The sequence below is a fragment of the Zootoca vivipara genome, chromosome 6, assembly GCF_965207765.1.
Source record: "Zootoca vivipara chromosome 6, rZooViv2.hap1.1, whole genome shotgun sequence".
NCBI lineage: Eukaryota > Metazoa > Chordata > Lepidosauria > Squamata > Lacertidae > Zootoca > Zootoca vivipara.
In genome coordinates, this window is record NC_142589.1 from 82,454,555 (window position 1) to 82,470,641 (window position 16,087).

The following is a 16,087-nucleotide window of genomic DNA, read 5'->3' on the forward strand; positions in this document are numbered from 1 at the left end:
CAGCCTCTGCTGGGGACTGGTGAATCTGTCGATTCCAGGCTATCTCTTTTCCTGACATTAAACCAGGCTTCCTCAACCCCAGCCCTCCAGATGTTTTTGGCCTACAACTCCCATGATCCCTAGCTAGCAGGACCAGTGGTTCAGAGATGATGGGAGTTGTAGTCTCAAAACATCTGGAGGGCTGAGTTTGGGGAAGGCTGCCTGAGTTCTCCCCATATCCACCTCAGTCTGTAAATGCATTCATTTTTAAGAAGCAGTCCTCATGAAAATTCACCAGCCTTTTAGTGAGAATACTCCACATTTTTGTTTGCTATTCTGCAGCATATACACATTACCCCCCCCCCCATGGAATTTCCCATAATCACACTGCAAAAGTGTGTATTTTGAAGAATGCCTGTGTTTCTGTTTACATATTTTTCCGGAAGTCTGAATGCAGCTGATCTCCTCCCACACCCCTACTTTCTAAGCCTAACCCTACTTTCTACAGTGTGGAAGGAGATCCCAGGTCAGCAGTGGGGGATAATTTTCCTCTTGCATTCCTGACACCCTTGCAAAGACTCCTGCTTCTCTGCTTCTCTCATACAGTCCAGATCTAGTTACTGGTAGCTCATTGGTGGAGCACCTGCCTTGCAGGCAAAAGGTCTCAAGTTCAATCCCCAACATCTGCAGGTAGGCATGAGAGAGAGACTTCCTATCTGGAACCCTGGACAGCCACTGCCAGCCCGTGTAGACAGTACTGAGCTAGACAGATCAGTGGTCTGACACAGTATGAAGCAGTTTTCCATATTCACTAAAACGAAGCCAAAAAAACACAAATCTGTTCAGAGTTGAGGCAAGTTCGCAGATCAATACAAAATGTACAAACGAGCGGGTTGGACACAGGCAGAATTTCTGCTTTTTAATTCCCTGGCGGTGCTATCAGTTCGGCGCATTTAATTCCAGACCGATTTGTTACGGGAGGGGAGGACACTGAGACTGCTTGCTCACCCACACCTGCCTACCCGCAGCCCTTGCAAAGCTTATTCGGCAGCCTCTCTGGCTTCTGAGATTTAATGGCAGATTGCCAACACATATATCTTCATGGCAATGAGGACTAGAATCTTAAGGAAGCCAAGAATCTTGAGGCCCTGATTCCAGTGCCAATCCCTACTACAGACCACATTCCTGCAAAAACGAAATTCATTCAGCCATGAAGCTTCATGGGTAACCTCCTGCCAGTCACTGTCTCTCAGCTTAAACTTCCTCACAGGGTTGGAGTGAGGATAAAGGAGGGAAGGGAGAACCATGTACCCTGAGCTCCTTGGGAGGGGGTATATAAATGTACTCATAATGCAACGAACCCTGGTTAATGAACCCTGGTTAATATTCTCATATATATATATATATATATATATATATATATATATATATATATATAAATGTAAACTGGGCATGTGGGTTACTATCCACTTTTCTCCGAAACCGCTTCACCGATTGCGTTCAAATTTGAACACAACGTCCAAAGCGAATGTCCGAAGGCTTCAAAGACAGATGCCACACCTCCACCAGGTGAACCCCCCCCCAGAAACCCCTGTTCCAGAACGCCCCACTCAGCCAAAAGTGCATGCTGGGAAAAGAACCAGGGTGCAAACCAGCGCCCTCTAGCGGCGGCTACACTGGTACTGCACCTATAAAACATTCCCATTCAACAGCACCTCGGCTGCCGTTTACATACTAGGCCGAAGCCTTTACAGACTAGGCCGAATGGAGGTATTGACTCGCCTGGGTGGGGGTTGGGGGGAGTTGGGGACGGGATAGATCAGGACACGGTGGGACCAGTGGAGGGAAGAGGGGGTGTGATACGTCATGGGACAGGTTGGGGGGGATCAAAGGAAAAAGCCGGGGTGGGGGGAGGAGGGGGCGGGATACGTCATGGATCGACACAGGGTGGTGGCAGTCACAGGGATTAGCCACAGCAACGCGTGGCAGGGCCAGCTAGTTAGGGTATATAAATGTACAGTAATCATAATGCAATGAACCCTGGTTAATATTCCCTTATTAGGATATATAAATGTAATCATAATGCAACAAACCCTGGTTAATGAGCCCTGGTTAATATTCCCTTATTAGGGTATCATAATGTAATTATAATGCAACGAACCCCGCTTAATGAACCCTGGTTAATATCCTCTTATAAGGGTGGATTGCAATTGGAGCAGCTAAGCTTACCCCCGCCCCGAATTCAACCATGCCCAAGAGACATTTCACCACCATCCCTAGCCACCTTCAGGAATGTGAACAAGCAGACCCTTCATAGAATCATAGAATCTTAGAGTTGGAAGGGACCCAAGGGCCATCTAGTCCAACTCCCTGCAATGCAGGAATCTCAGGAAAGCATCCATGACAGATGGCCATCCAACCTCTGCTTAAAAACCTTCAAGGAAGGAGAGTCCCCCACCTCTTGCGGGAGTCTGTACCTTGGGGTGACTAATCCAACCAACGACAAACAATCAAGGCAGCTTTTAGGGTGGAAGCTACTAACTAAAGGTGCAATCATGTGTTAACAATACTTTGCCAGCCAACACAGAGCAGGTGGGCATTGCAACAACAGCTTGCATGGTGTCACAGAACCCCGTTGCACCACAATCTACTCCTTGGGCTCTGCCATTTTGTCACGCTACTTGCGACTATTCCTAGGGAGGAGGAACCAAGCCAGGGTGGACAGAACCTGCCATAACTCCAGCCCCCACCTCCTCCGTCAGGCGATATGATTCTTCTTCAGCAGCCCCCGAAGAAGCCGTATAATTATCGCGCTTGAAAAGTGCAGCTGTTTGCTTTTTGGGAGCTGAGAAACAGCCGCCCACCCACCCTCTCTCCCTCCCCCCGAAGGACCTTCCTGGGCTCCCACCTTCTGTTGCTCGACTCTGCCTGCCTGCAAAATTCGTGCAAATTAAAAATAGATGCTTTGTGTGTGTTTTGTGCTTTTGAACAAAGCGAAAGAGAGAGGAGGGGGCAGAGGTGTCGCTGCGGCAGCAAAACTTTTTCCCCAAGCTGACAGCAAAAGGGGGGGGGAGGTAAAGGGTGGGTTGGGTGGGAAGAAAAGCGGTTTAGGAATGATTCAGTGAGAGGAAGAGATGGCCCCTACAGATACCCTTTTGATTGGTGATTTGCACTCTTGATGGTATCAGAGCGACCAATTAGTTTCCGGGCTCAATTCAAAGTGGGGTTTTTTGCCCTAGAAAGCCTTATATAACTCAGGACCCCAATACCTCAAGGACTTCCTCTCCCCCTAGGAACCATCCTGGACTGCGATCATCATTTGAGGCCCTTCTCCGTGGGCCCCCTCCATAGAAGGTCTGGGGGTGGCAACAGAAGAACCGGGCCTTTGCAGTGGTGGCTCCCCGCTTATGGAAAGCTCTCCCTGGGGAGGCCCGCCTGGTACCATCATTTCATACCTTTAGGCAAAAGCGTTTCTTTCCTGCCAGGCCTTTAGCTCTTCATTACCTGTGGCCTCCTTTAGTGAGTGCCACGTTTTAATCCTGCCTTTTGAAAACACGACTGTCTCTTAGATTCTCCTGCGCTTTGTTTTACGATGGCTTTAATGTGCTTGCTTATTGTTGTAAGTCACTTTGAGTTACTGTATTTTTCTGTGTATAAGATGATGTGTGTTTTTTGGCTTTAAAACTTTAGTCAAAAATTGGGGGGGATCTCTTATACACGGGTGGTTAATGTACAGGTTTTTTAAAAACAAAAACAAAAAAACAACTACTACTTACCTTCCCACGGCTAGAAGATGCCCCCCAAAAAAGCTCAGCAACTTTGGCATTGTTGGGTTAATTTGGGGTTTAAAGAAATAGGGGTTGTCTTATACATGAGGGAGTCTTATACACGAAAAAATACGGGACTTTTGTTTTTAAAAAGTGATTAATAAGATTAATTAACAACAACAACAACAACAACAACAACAACAACAACAACAACAACAACAACACAACAACAGATAATCCTGTTTCAACACTGTTGACACCTGTGAATATTTCTGGGGTGGCCAGACTGCTTCATTTTCAGTTTGTCTGTAACTTCCTGCTGAAATCTGGTCCCTTTTTATACCACAAATTTTCAGGAGGCAGGTGGGGAGGGTGGGGTTGTCCTGCTTTTGTTGAGCTGCAGAGTGACGGTGACCCTCCAAATGGCAGAAGGTCCCAGGTTCAACCTCCAGGTAGGGGCTGAGAGAAACTCCTCCCTGAAATCCTGCAGATTTGCTGCCAGACAGTGTAGGCAATACTGGGCTGTACTACCAACCTTACTGTGTGCTTGTGAAATATGGTCCACTTATAAACGCCATTTGCAACTCCTCCAAAGATTCCATCAAAGGTGTCTCCGATTATTTTTTTTACACATCACTTGGGAAGACAGGCAAACTAATACCAGTGTACTGGAATAATAATAATAATAATAATAATAATAATAATAATAATAATAATAATTTATTATTTATACCCCGCCCATCTGGCCGGGTTCCCCCAGCCACTCTGGGTGGCTTCCAACAAAATACAGAAATCCATCAAACATTAAAAGCTTCCCTAAACAGGGCTGCCTTAAGATGCCTTCTAAAGGTCTGGTAATTGTTGTTCTCTTTGACCTCTGGTGGGAGGGCATTCCACAGGGTGGGTGCCACTACCGAGAAGGCCCTCTGCCTGGTTCCCTGTAACTTGGCTTTTCGTAGCGAGGGAACCGCCAGAAGGCCCTCGGCACTGGACCTCAGTGTCCGGGCAGAACGGTGGGGGAGGAAACACTCCTTCAGGTATACTGGACCGAGGCCAGTAGCAATGATCACCAGTGTTGAAGCAATGATTCTTCAACATCAACTTCGTTGGTCTGGTCATGTTGTGCGGATGCCTGATGATCGTCTTCCAAAGCAACTATTCCAGGCATCCCCAAACTGCGGCCCTCCAGATGTTTTGGCCTACAACTCCCATGACCCCTGGCTAACAGGATTAGTGGTCGGGGAAGATGGGAATTGTAGTCCAAAACATCTGGAGGGGCGAAGTTTGGGGATGCCTGCACTATTCTATTCCAAACTTAAAAATGGAAAGCATAATGTTGGTGGTCAACAAAAGAGGTTCAAAGATTCTCTCAAGGCAAATCTTTTAAAATGTAGTATAAACACCAACAATTGGGAAACACTGGCCTGCGAGAGGTCCAGTTGGAGAACAGCCCTTACCAAAGGTGTCCTGGGCTTTGAAGACACTCAAACTCAGGACGCAGGGGAGAAACGTGCTACGAGGAAGGCATGCTTGGCAAATTCACACCGTGATCAACTCCCGCCCGGAAACCAATGTGAAATGATGTGTGGATCCAAAATTGGCCTCCACAGTCACTTACGGACTCATTGTTAAAACTGTGTTTATGGAAGACAATCTTACTCGGCTACGAGGGATCGCCAAAGAAGTAGAAGACGTGGACAAATGGTCTGACTCCGTATAAGGCAGTTTTCTATGTTCTAGGTAGGGTGGATGGGGTTGCCCTTGTGCCTTTACTTTCTGCACAAAAGCTAATTTGAAAAGACAATGGGTATGTTGATGTTAGAAGAGTGCCGGGCCTAGGAGCCACCAGCCATCAAAGGCAATTAATCTAAACCCTACGGATCACCATTTAGTGCAAGGCTATGCAAGAATCTTAAAGGTGGGGATATGTGCGCTCAGTTTGCCAGGCCTGGGTAATGTTGGAGAAGGACTTTCAAAAAGGTTTAACAGCCTGTTCTTTTATTTATTCAATTTAGATTGCCAGTGAGCAGTGCTTTTTAAAAGGATTTCAGGTGGCTCTCTCTTATGCATGGTAATAACTGTAACGAAGTTATCACCCTTTTAAAAAATAAGGAAGTGGAAGGATTTGATCCTTAATGCGTGCCTAGGACATTGGTTAATTAAATTAAGTGACTCCGCGTGAAGAACACTGGAAAAAGCTCACTTCTGTCTGGGAACACATATAGGGTGAGCTCTTCCTGACTCCCCAGAAAAAGTGCCCTTGAGTAGATGTAAGATTACAACATTTATTTATTTTCTCATCCTGTGCAACTGGCAGGGCCATCATAGCTAAAAGAATCATAGAGCTGGAAGGGACCCAGAGGATCATCTAGTCCAACCCCTGTACGCTGCCCCTATGCAGGGATCGAACCTGCAACCTTGACATTATCAGCACCACACTCCAGCCAACTGAGCTTTCCAGGCCGGCCCATCCATGAGGCAGGTTGAGCAACGGACTCAGGCAGCAAAATTCCAAAGTAGTTCTTTATTTCCCCCCTTGCTGCTGACGTAGATCTTCACTCACCCATTCTTCTCTGGCAAGGAAGGGGCGCCGTTTTGCGGTTCGCCTCAGGTGCCAAAATGCCTTGCATGGCAGGTGCAGGATCGGTGCCATAGATTCTCCCCACACCTCTCTGAGAGCAGCTTTCGCAGCGTCACCCAGAGACCATTTGAGTTCTTCCAGAGACAAACTATTTTGTCAAGCAATCCTAAGAACGTAAGCAGAGCCTGATGGATCAGGCCAATGGCCCATCTAGTCCTGCATCCTGTCTCCTCAAAAGATTTCATCAACGGTGTCTCCGAAAAATTTGACACATCACTTGGGAAGACAGGCGAACTAATGCCAGTGTACTGGAAGAAGAAAAGATCATGAGTGTCAAAGCGATGATTCTTCGACATCAACTTTGTTGGACTGGTCATGTTGTGCGGATGCCTGATTCTCGTCTTCCAAAGCAACTACTCTATTCCAAACTTGAATATGGAAAGCGTAATGCTGGTGGTCAACAAAAGAGGTTTAAAGACTGTCTCAAGGCAAATCTAAAAAAAATGTAGTATAAACACCAACATTTGGGAAACACTGGCCTGCGAGAGCTCCAGTTGGAGAACAGCCTTCACCAAAGGTGTCGTGGGCTTTAAAGACACTCAAACTCAGGACAAAAGGGAGAAACATGCTAAAGGGAAGGCATGCTTGGCAAATTCACACCGTGATCAACTCCCGCCCGGAAACCAATGTGGAAGGATGTGTGGATCCAGAATTGTCCTCCACAGTCACTTACGGACTCTTTGTTAAAACCGTGTTTATGGAAGACAATCTTACTTGGCTACGAGGGATCACAGAAGAAGAAGAAGAAGAAGAAGAAGAAGAAGAAGAAGAAGAAGAAGAAGAAGAAGAAGAAGAAGAAGAAGAAGAAGAAGAAGAAGAAGAAGAACTGTCCTCACAATGGCCAACCAGATGTCAGTGGGAAACCAGCAAGCAGGATCCGAGCGCAAGAGCAACTCTCCCTTCCTGCAGTTTCCAGCGACTGGGATTCGGAAGCACCCCTGCCTCCGACCGCAGAGGCCAAGCCAAGCCATCGAGGTTTGAAAGCAGCCACTGACAGCTCTTTCCCCCATGGATTTGGCTGGCCCTCTTTTAAAGCCGTCCACGTCAGTGGCCATCACTGCCTCCTGTGGAAGGGAGTTCCGTAGTTTAACTCTGCGCTGTGTGAAGAAGAACTTGCTTTTATCTGTCCTGAATCTTCCAATGCTCAGCTTCATTGGATGTCCACAAGTTCTAGTGTTAAGAGAGAGGGAGAAACCCGTCTCTCTCTCTTTACTTTCTCCATGTCATGAATCACTTGCATTTCAGTTGCTCTATCTTGATTTGCTTGCCCAAAAACCTCACATGGAGGCTAGACTACACCCTGGACTCAGCTACCTTAAACAAACAGCACTTTGAATGTGTTATAAACATGCAACACCAGATGGCGCTGCAGAGCACAAAACTTTTCCATGTGATTTTACATAGCGGGTTTTTTCCCTTTGGTTATAAGGATTTAATTTATGACTTATTTATAGCGTCTTTTCCCTGTGTGTAGATCCACCCCCTGTCTTTACAGAGCATTCTTCCTGATTTGTCCGCATGGAGGATAGATGACAAGGATTACTCATCCCAATTTCCTTGCAGGGATGTTCATCATTTGCCCCACACTTTGCCCCACACTTTTCAATGCGTCTCCCTGTCACTTCCCTAACTGCAAACAGCCCACTCCTTTTTTAAAAAAAACAACAACCTGTGCACACTTGAATTTCCCAGATATGCACTGTCTCAAACCCCACCTGCAAAATGCCAACCCTTGAAACAACATAGACTCCCAGAACGGCAGCACCTGCCGTGGCTCAGTTTCCCCTTTGTCAAGGATCTGCCTCCTGGTTAATGCCGCCCGAGTGACTGAAAGCACAGCATTTGGCCAAAGCTATCCAGCATGACTCATCGGAGCCGTTCAGCTTCCCTTCGCCCCTCTTACACTGGGGGGAGAGGAAAGGAGAACAGGTCGGTTGTGGGGGGTGGGGAGCAAGAAGGATCTCGAACGCATTAGAGCCAAGAGCCTTCACAAACCATTAGGCGGGGAGGCCAAATGCCTGTCAGTTTACGAGCATCCTCCTCTGCCCCGTCTCTCTCGTCGATATAACCTTTCAGATCTTCTTCTGGCATCGGAAAGTGGGAATAATGTTATTACTATAGATGCCCCTCCATCTCACAATCCCCTGGGCTGCTGCAATTATGGAACAGGATGCTGGTCTCCAATCGAGCCGTGCTCCTCTGCCGTCCAGCGTGACGTACGGACAGAGCCCTCTGTTTTTGGCTGCACAAATCTTAAACTGTGAACCTACCCCTGGCTTAGCAGTACAGGAAACTCACTGGTACCAAGTCAGACCATTGGGTCCATCTGGCTCAGTACTGTCTGCACCGGCCGGCGGCAGCAGCTCTCCAGGGTTTGGGACAAGGGTCCTCTCCCAGCCCTACCCAGAAACACTGTCGAGGATTGAACTTGGCACCTTCTGCATGCTCTCTCGCTGACCCACAGCCCTTCCTCGACTTGTTTCCTCTGCTTCCTGCTACCTGACCTTGTCTGGCCCTTCTGCTAAGTGGTTTCTTTTGTGGGTCCAGCCAATCTCCCTCTGGAACAGAGCAGCACGGAGAAGACAAAGTGCCCATCAAACGTCCCTAAGGACGCAGGTTCGAGACCCGCTGCCGACTAGAGCGTCGGCGCATCGGTGCAAAAGCAAATCTCCTTTCTACGTACCTAAGCGCCTGGCTTCTGCGCGGTTCAGGCGTCCACGAGGGCCCCTTTCCTTAATGAGCAGAGCAGTCTTGTAACTGCCAGTGACAAAGGGCTCCCTTTTATCAAGCACTAATTTGCGGAAGGCTTTGCAAGCAGCCACTTAATGCATCGGTTCCCTAATGGCTCCTAGCTGAAATTAAAAGGCAAGCGAACAGATCCAAGCAAGATTCATCCAAGCAATTACAGTACTTGTTCGCGGAAGGCAAGGCAATCCATGGCCGCTAACCACAATGGCTAGGCTGAACCTCTGCTGCCAGAGGCCTTGCGCCTCTGAATACCAATTGCTGGAAACTGCAGGAGGGGAGAGTGTCGCTCTGGTGTTCGAATCCTGCTTGCCACTTTCCCGTCGGGGCACCTGATTGGCCACTGTGAGAACAGGATGTTGGACTAGATGGGCCACTGACCTGATCCAGCAGCCAGTCTCCTTATATAATAATAATGTCTTCTAAACATCAGATAGTTGTTTATTTCCTTGACATCTGATGGGAGGGCGTTCCACAGGGCGGGCGCCACCACCGAGAAGGCCCTCTGCCTAGTTCCCTGTAACCTCGCTTCTCGCAGGTTGGGAACCGCCAGGAGGCCCTCTAACTGAACCTCCAGGTCCAAAGGCAGTCTATCTAGATTCCTAGGTTCATAGGGCTATATGGTCACTGTGAGAACAGGCTTTTGGACTAGATGGGTTGCTGGCTGATCTAGGAGGGCTCTTGGGCAGCTCAGAAGGAGGGTTAGAACATGGTGCTGATAATGCCAAGGTTGCGGGATCGGTCCCCGCATGGTCCAGCTGCATATTCTTGCATTGCAGGCGGTTGGACTAGATGATCCTCAGGGTCCCTTCCCACTCTACAATTCCATCATTCTTTTTCCATTGGCCTACATATATCATCCTGCCAAGCCACAAAGGGAATTGCTTCCCCAAAATTTCTAAACCAGGAACATAGCTCAGCGCAGGAGCAGCTGCTTTGTATGCAGAAGGTCACAAGTTCGATCCCCGGCATCTCGGAGAGAACCATGCCTAAAATCCCAGAGAGCTGCTGCCAGTCAGTGTAGGCAACCCTGAGCTAGATGGACTCAGCATAAACAGGGCGGCTTTCTTTGTAAGCATGGTGAGGGTCTGCTCAGAGCTTTGCAAGCTTCCAGTCGGCTGAGCGGCTTCTGCGTTTGCATTCCACTGCAGCCACAGCCCAGGGGGGAAAAAAGCAATAACAGAACCCTAAGAGGTGACTAAGACAAGGAAGGTGAGCCTGCAAGGTTTACACTAGTATTTCTAAAGGGTCTGGCTGAGGAGGCTCCAAAACATTTAGGAGTGTCAGTGAATCGGTATGTGGGGAGCCCAGAGATTCCCCCCTCTCCAATTCCTTGCAATATGTCACAGCGAAGAGGATTCCCGGATAGAATTTGTGGACCGCAAGCTACCACATGCTTAAAAGGGCAAAATATCGTGGGCTAGTCATGGTTACTGCCATCCCAGAAGGGAATTCATTCCAAAATACCTGAAGGAGCGTCTCCACCTCCACCTTTCAGCCTGGACACTGAGGTCCAGCTCCGAGGGCCTTCTGGTGGTTCCCTCACTGCAAGAAGCGAGGTTACAGGGAATCAGGCAGAGGGCCTTCTCGGTACTGGCACCCGCCCTGTGGAACGCCCTCCCACCAGAAGTCAAAGAAATAAACAACTATCTGATGTTTAGAAGACATATGAAGGCAGCCCTGTTTAGGGAAGTTTTAAATATTTGATGAATTATTGTATTTTAATATATTGCTGAAAGCCGCCAAGAGTGGCTGGGGAAACCCAGACAGATGGGTGGGGTATAAATAATAAATTATTATTATTATTATTATTATTATTATTATTATTATTAATAATAATCCTAACAATGGCAATTGCTTCTCATTCATTTCTATGCTGATATCTCACTTTTCCTCTACAAGCTCAGCGGGGCATCTGTGGTTCTCGCCCTTCCCATTTCTGTCCTCACAACAGCCCTGTGAGGTAGGTTAGGCTGAGAGGCAGCGAGTCGCCCAAGGTCGCCCAGTGAGCTTCATAACTGAGTGGGGATTTGAACCCTGGTCTCCTAGTCCAACACTCTAACCATTAAAGGTAAAAAAGGTAAAGGACCCCGGAATGGTTAAGTCTAGTCAAAGGCGACTATGGGGTTGCAGTGCTCATCTCGCTTTCAGGCGAGGGAGCCGACGTTTATCCACAGACAGCTTTCCAGGTCATGTGGCCTGCAGGACTAAACCGCTTCCAGTGCAATGGGACACCATGATGGAAACCAGAGCGCACAGAAACCCCATTTACCTTCCCGCCACAGTGGTACCTATTTATCTACTTGCACTGCTATGTTTTTGAACTGTTAGGTTGGCAGAAGCTGGGACAGAGCAACGGGAGCTCACTCTGTTACGGGGATTCGAACCACCAACCTTCTGATCGGCAAGCCCAAGAGGCTCAGTGGTTTAGACCACAGTACCACATTACCCCAAACTAGTCAGATCATGGTCACAAACATGGTCACAAAAACAACTCCCTGATTCTTTCAAAATAAAGGAGAAGGGGGGGCACTCAGCCCTCCATACGCACCTGTTTTACAGAGCTTTGGCACCAGCCTCCAACTCTATTGCTGCTCTCAAATGAAAAACACAGATTTGCCACCTTTACATTTTTTACACAGCCAACCCTTCCAAAAAAAGACCAGGCTAGCCAACCACCCACTTGATATCAAGCTTTACAATCTCAGCGCTACAAAATAGTTTTGTGCCGATCTCGATGAGTTTTCTGAAACGTTTCTTGCAGCAGTGAAGGTAAACACAGTGCCCTTGCAAAAGGTGATGTGCTTGAGAAACCCTGGTGCTCTGGGAGCTCCCTCCGTCTGCCTTCAGATGCACTTTGCAAGAGGTCAGCTGTGTAAAACCAGAGCTTGCAAACAGAACCAAGCAGCAGGAAAGGGTTTACAGGTCTGCATTTCAAAATGTCTGGGTATTCTGGGAATCTTCAGGTGGAAGGGAAAACATATGGGGACTTCTAGACTGTCTCTATTTTCCAAGTGGGATTCAATCAAATACCAGCAAATTCATGTTGCACACTTAAGGTGGAACTGATGCTCTTTGAACAAACTCATTCCCCCCCCCAAAAAAAACCCCAACCCAAACATTTTGCAGTAAGGAAAGTGATGGTGAAAATGCTCTGGAAAGTGTGGGATGGCAATACTTCAACAGAGACATAGTGCCCAGACCAAGGGAAGTCTTGCTCTATTCTACCTTGGTCAGACCACACCTGGAGTCCTGTGTCTTGTTCTGGGCGCCACAATTTGAGAAAGATATTGACAAGCTGGAAGGTGTGCAGAGGAGGGTGAGGAAGATGATCAAGCCTGATGAGGAACAGTTGAGGGAGTTGCATGTCCAGCCTGGTGGTGACATGATAGCCATCTTCAAATACCTGAAGATCTGACACATGCGAGATGGAGCAGGCTTCTTTTCCGGTGCTCTAGACAGGAGGAGATTCCGACAAGGTTGGACTAGATGATCCCTGGCATCCCTTCCAACGCTACGGTTCTATCGTTCTAGCGGATTGATACCAAGTTGTGTAACCTACTTGCAAACAAATCAAAACAAATGCTCGATAAGCAGATGGTGCCCCTTAACCTCCCTGTAAATTTGGCGTAAGCAAATCGAGATGAATGCTCCACAGTTTTTCTGCCTCTCCTGTGACTAGATGAGAGAAGGGAGAGATGGAAACTTATAGCTGAGAGCTCAAAGATAGATAGATATATGTATGGAAAATGTAATATGAGAATCAACCCACAGTTGCTGGACCTTTATATACTGCTGTGATATATTTTTATGAAGCAGCGGAACATCTCCCTCCATCAGGCGACACTCTGGAGCAAGGGGAAGGGTGAGTTTGTACACTTCAAACGGTTGGAGCTTGCAAGAGAACCCAGGAGTCCTACCTTGGGTTCCAGAGAGAGTGTGTGGTGCATTGGTTATAGCATCAGAGGCTTGGGTTCAAATCTCCTCTCAGGCACAAAGCTCACTGAGTGCCCTTGGGGCATTCACTGCATCTCTTGGCCTAACCTACTTCACAGGGTTGTTGTGAAGATTAAAAGGGGAGGGGGGGGAGAAAAACATGCATTCCGCCTCGGGCTCCTCGGAGAAATGAATAGATGAACATTGATAAACAGCAGATTAACTCAGGCAACTTCACGATTACCCTTTTCTACGATCGTTTCAAAACCATCCACACTACAGTACTACTTCCTGCATTTCAGGGGGTTTGACTAGATGTCCCTTGGCAGTCCCTTCCAACTCTATGATTCTGCTCCATTCTCCAGCCGCCTAATTCTAGCCTGAGCTTGGACCCTCAGAAGCACCTGTTCCCCGATCACTCGTATCTAGAATTAATCCCAGCAAAACCTCTAGAGACCTGCTCCAGATCCCTGCATCTGACACAAACACACCCCTCCTCCTCATCATAATCACAACCCACCATCCATTCAGCCCCCAAATCTCCCTCTAGAATCCCCTCTATTCAATTTCAGATCCAAGACGCACCTCTCCCCTCCCCAAGGCACACAACGCACAATCCACCTCTTTTATAACGGATGAGAATCATAAAGAACTTTGCCCGTTCGCTCACAGTTCCCGACAAAAGAAAATAAACAACAGGTTGGTGGTTCAGAGGAGGAGATTTTGGCAACTCTCTGACGCATCACAGAAACGGCTTCAGGATTCACGCAGACCGACGCAAAATGAAATGAAATGAAAGACTGAAGTTTGTTAAAGGCTGGAATGAAAATGGCCAAAGGCCAGTGCTGTTGCAAGACCACAATTCCTAAGGAATTAAGCGCTGCCTTTGAAGTTTACCTGCTCATTTTCGCTCTCAAATCAAACAGTATTTTTTAAAATTCTTCTTTTAATGAAGACTCACTTTCTCGAGGGAGGCTCCCGCGCCTCCCAGATCGCAACAGCTCCCCCCTCCCGCCCCCGTGTCTTTTTTTACCTGTTTCTCCTCCTGTCCCAGACTCCTGCCTCTTGAGTCCTCCCTCATCAGCGACAAGCCCAGCGCTCAGGATGGAGCCACGCCTTCTCAGCCTGGGGATGCAGACCCCCCCCCCACTGTCCCGCCTCTGGAGCGACTCCATTGGGTGGGGAGCCTTGAAAGGCAGCCTGGGGAGGCCTCTTCTGGTTGGCTGCCGGGCTCAGGAAAGGGACAGGGCGGGGCTAGGAAAAGCCTTGGGCTGGTACCCGCCCGCCTTTCCTTTCCTCCAGGGGATGCTGTTGCCAGGGGCAACCCGACGTGAGCCAGGGGAGGATGGAGATAGCAACTTGGCACAGTCACTTGGGCAACTCTGCGTCTGCCAGAATGAACTTCAATTCCCAGGGGAGTTTGGCTTCAGAATGGGCATGTATGCAACATTGAGCAGGGTGCAATGTTAGTAAATGCAGTGCAAGGATGGTATGGTCGTGTGGTGGGCAGTTGGAGCATCTTGGCAGCCGGGCCACCTCAGGCGAGGTTGGGCGACATCCTGGGCATCTTGGTAACCTGGCATGGTAACCCGGGCAACTTGGACCTCTCTTTGTAACCTGGGCAACTGGGGTGTCTTGGTAACCCGGCACCTTGGGATGTCTTAGTAACCTGGGCAACTGGGGGCATCTTTGGATAATTGGGCAAAATGAAGCTTGAAAATCTTAGGGCTTTGGTTCATGCCTTGGGAAGAAGTGGGGGGGGGAATCAAGGGCCTCGCTGTGTACACAAACGCTCATCCAAGGGAGATGGCCGTTGATCTCAGAAACAGACTTGAAACCTCTTAAGAGCTATGGGAGCTTGGAGAGATCAAAAAGCCGTTCATGTTAACCTTTTCGCCTGTCAGGCTAATTGTACACCTGCCTTCCCTTCCCGCTTCTTAAATTGTTTCCTTTTGCACAACCTAGACCACACTGTGTTTGCATGGCACCGGAAAGCCACGCATGGCAAAAAGGTAACGTCAGATATATAGGCAACCCGAGGAAGTAAGACCAGCCACATCTGGTCCCTCCCCTCTCTCCATGGGTCAATTTTTGATCTTAGGTCTGGCTTGGACTGAAAGGAAAACTCTCATAGTCAAAACCTTGCTATAAAAATATTATTTAATGATTCATTGGCCCATGTAAAGGCTCTTTCACTGGCTCTCTGTTTCTCTCTCCCCCCACCAAAAATATCTATCTCTTGCAGAAGGAGCCTAGACAATTTGACCGTGTTATGTTCTAGGGTCACACTAGGCGAAAATGTTAAGAGATTTCTGCTTGTATCTCCCATCTTTATATATTCCTGTTTACAACCGTTGTGGGGGTTCTGAGTCTCTTCCAGGCGGCTTGTTTATTGCACATGCATCATGATTTGTTTGCAGGGAAGTCAAAGCATGTTGTACCAACCAAGTAAGTGTCTTGTGCTGTCTGCCCACATGTATTGCTCCCTCCCTGTTGGATAGAAGTCTTGGGTGTGTCTGAGGTGCAAGGAGCTTTTGGCTGTCTGGGGATATGTCCGTTCTCTTCTCGGGCCAAGGTGGCGGACCTGGAAAAGCTAAGAGAGGTAGAGAGCTTGGTGGGCGAGGCCTTTGGGGACATTATAAGTGTGTCTCACATTGAAGCAACAGGTTCATGGCTTGGGGGTACTCCTGGATCCTTTGCTGTCACTCAAGGCTCAGGTGGCCTCAGTGGCCCAGAGTGCCTTCCATCATCTTCGGCTGGTGGCCCAGCTATGCCCCCATCTGGACAGGGAGAGCCTAACTACAGTTGTCTATGCTCTAGTAACCTCAATGTTAGATTACTGCAGTGTGTTATATACCGCCTCTTAAGACGGTTCGGAAACTTCAGCTGCCAGGTTGCTCACCGGAGCAAGATGGTTTGAACATATTACACCGATCCTGGTCCGACTGCACTGGCTACCAATTAGTTTCCAGGCCCAATTCAAAGTGCTGGTTTTTACCTATAAGCCTTAAACAGCTCA

The 16,087-nt window shown here is 48.2% G+C and overlaps 1 protein-coding gene across 1 annotated transcript in view; it reads right to left on the minus strand.

Annotated features, from left to right (window-relative positions):
* The window catches only part of LOC118087020 (synaptosomal-associated protein 25-like), a 24,787-nt gene extending 10,625 nt beyond the window's left edge, over nucleotides 1-14,162 (minus strand). The window contains exon 1 of the mRNA XM_035119238.3: nucleotides 14,102-14,162. The gene's annotated coding sequence lies outside the window, so the exon portion shown is untranslated. The remainder of the gene's footprint in view (nucleotides 1-14,101) is intronic.
* Nucleotides 14,163-16,087: the final 1,925 nt, after the last annotated feature.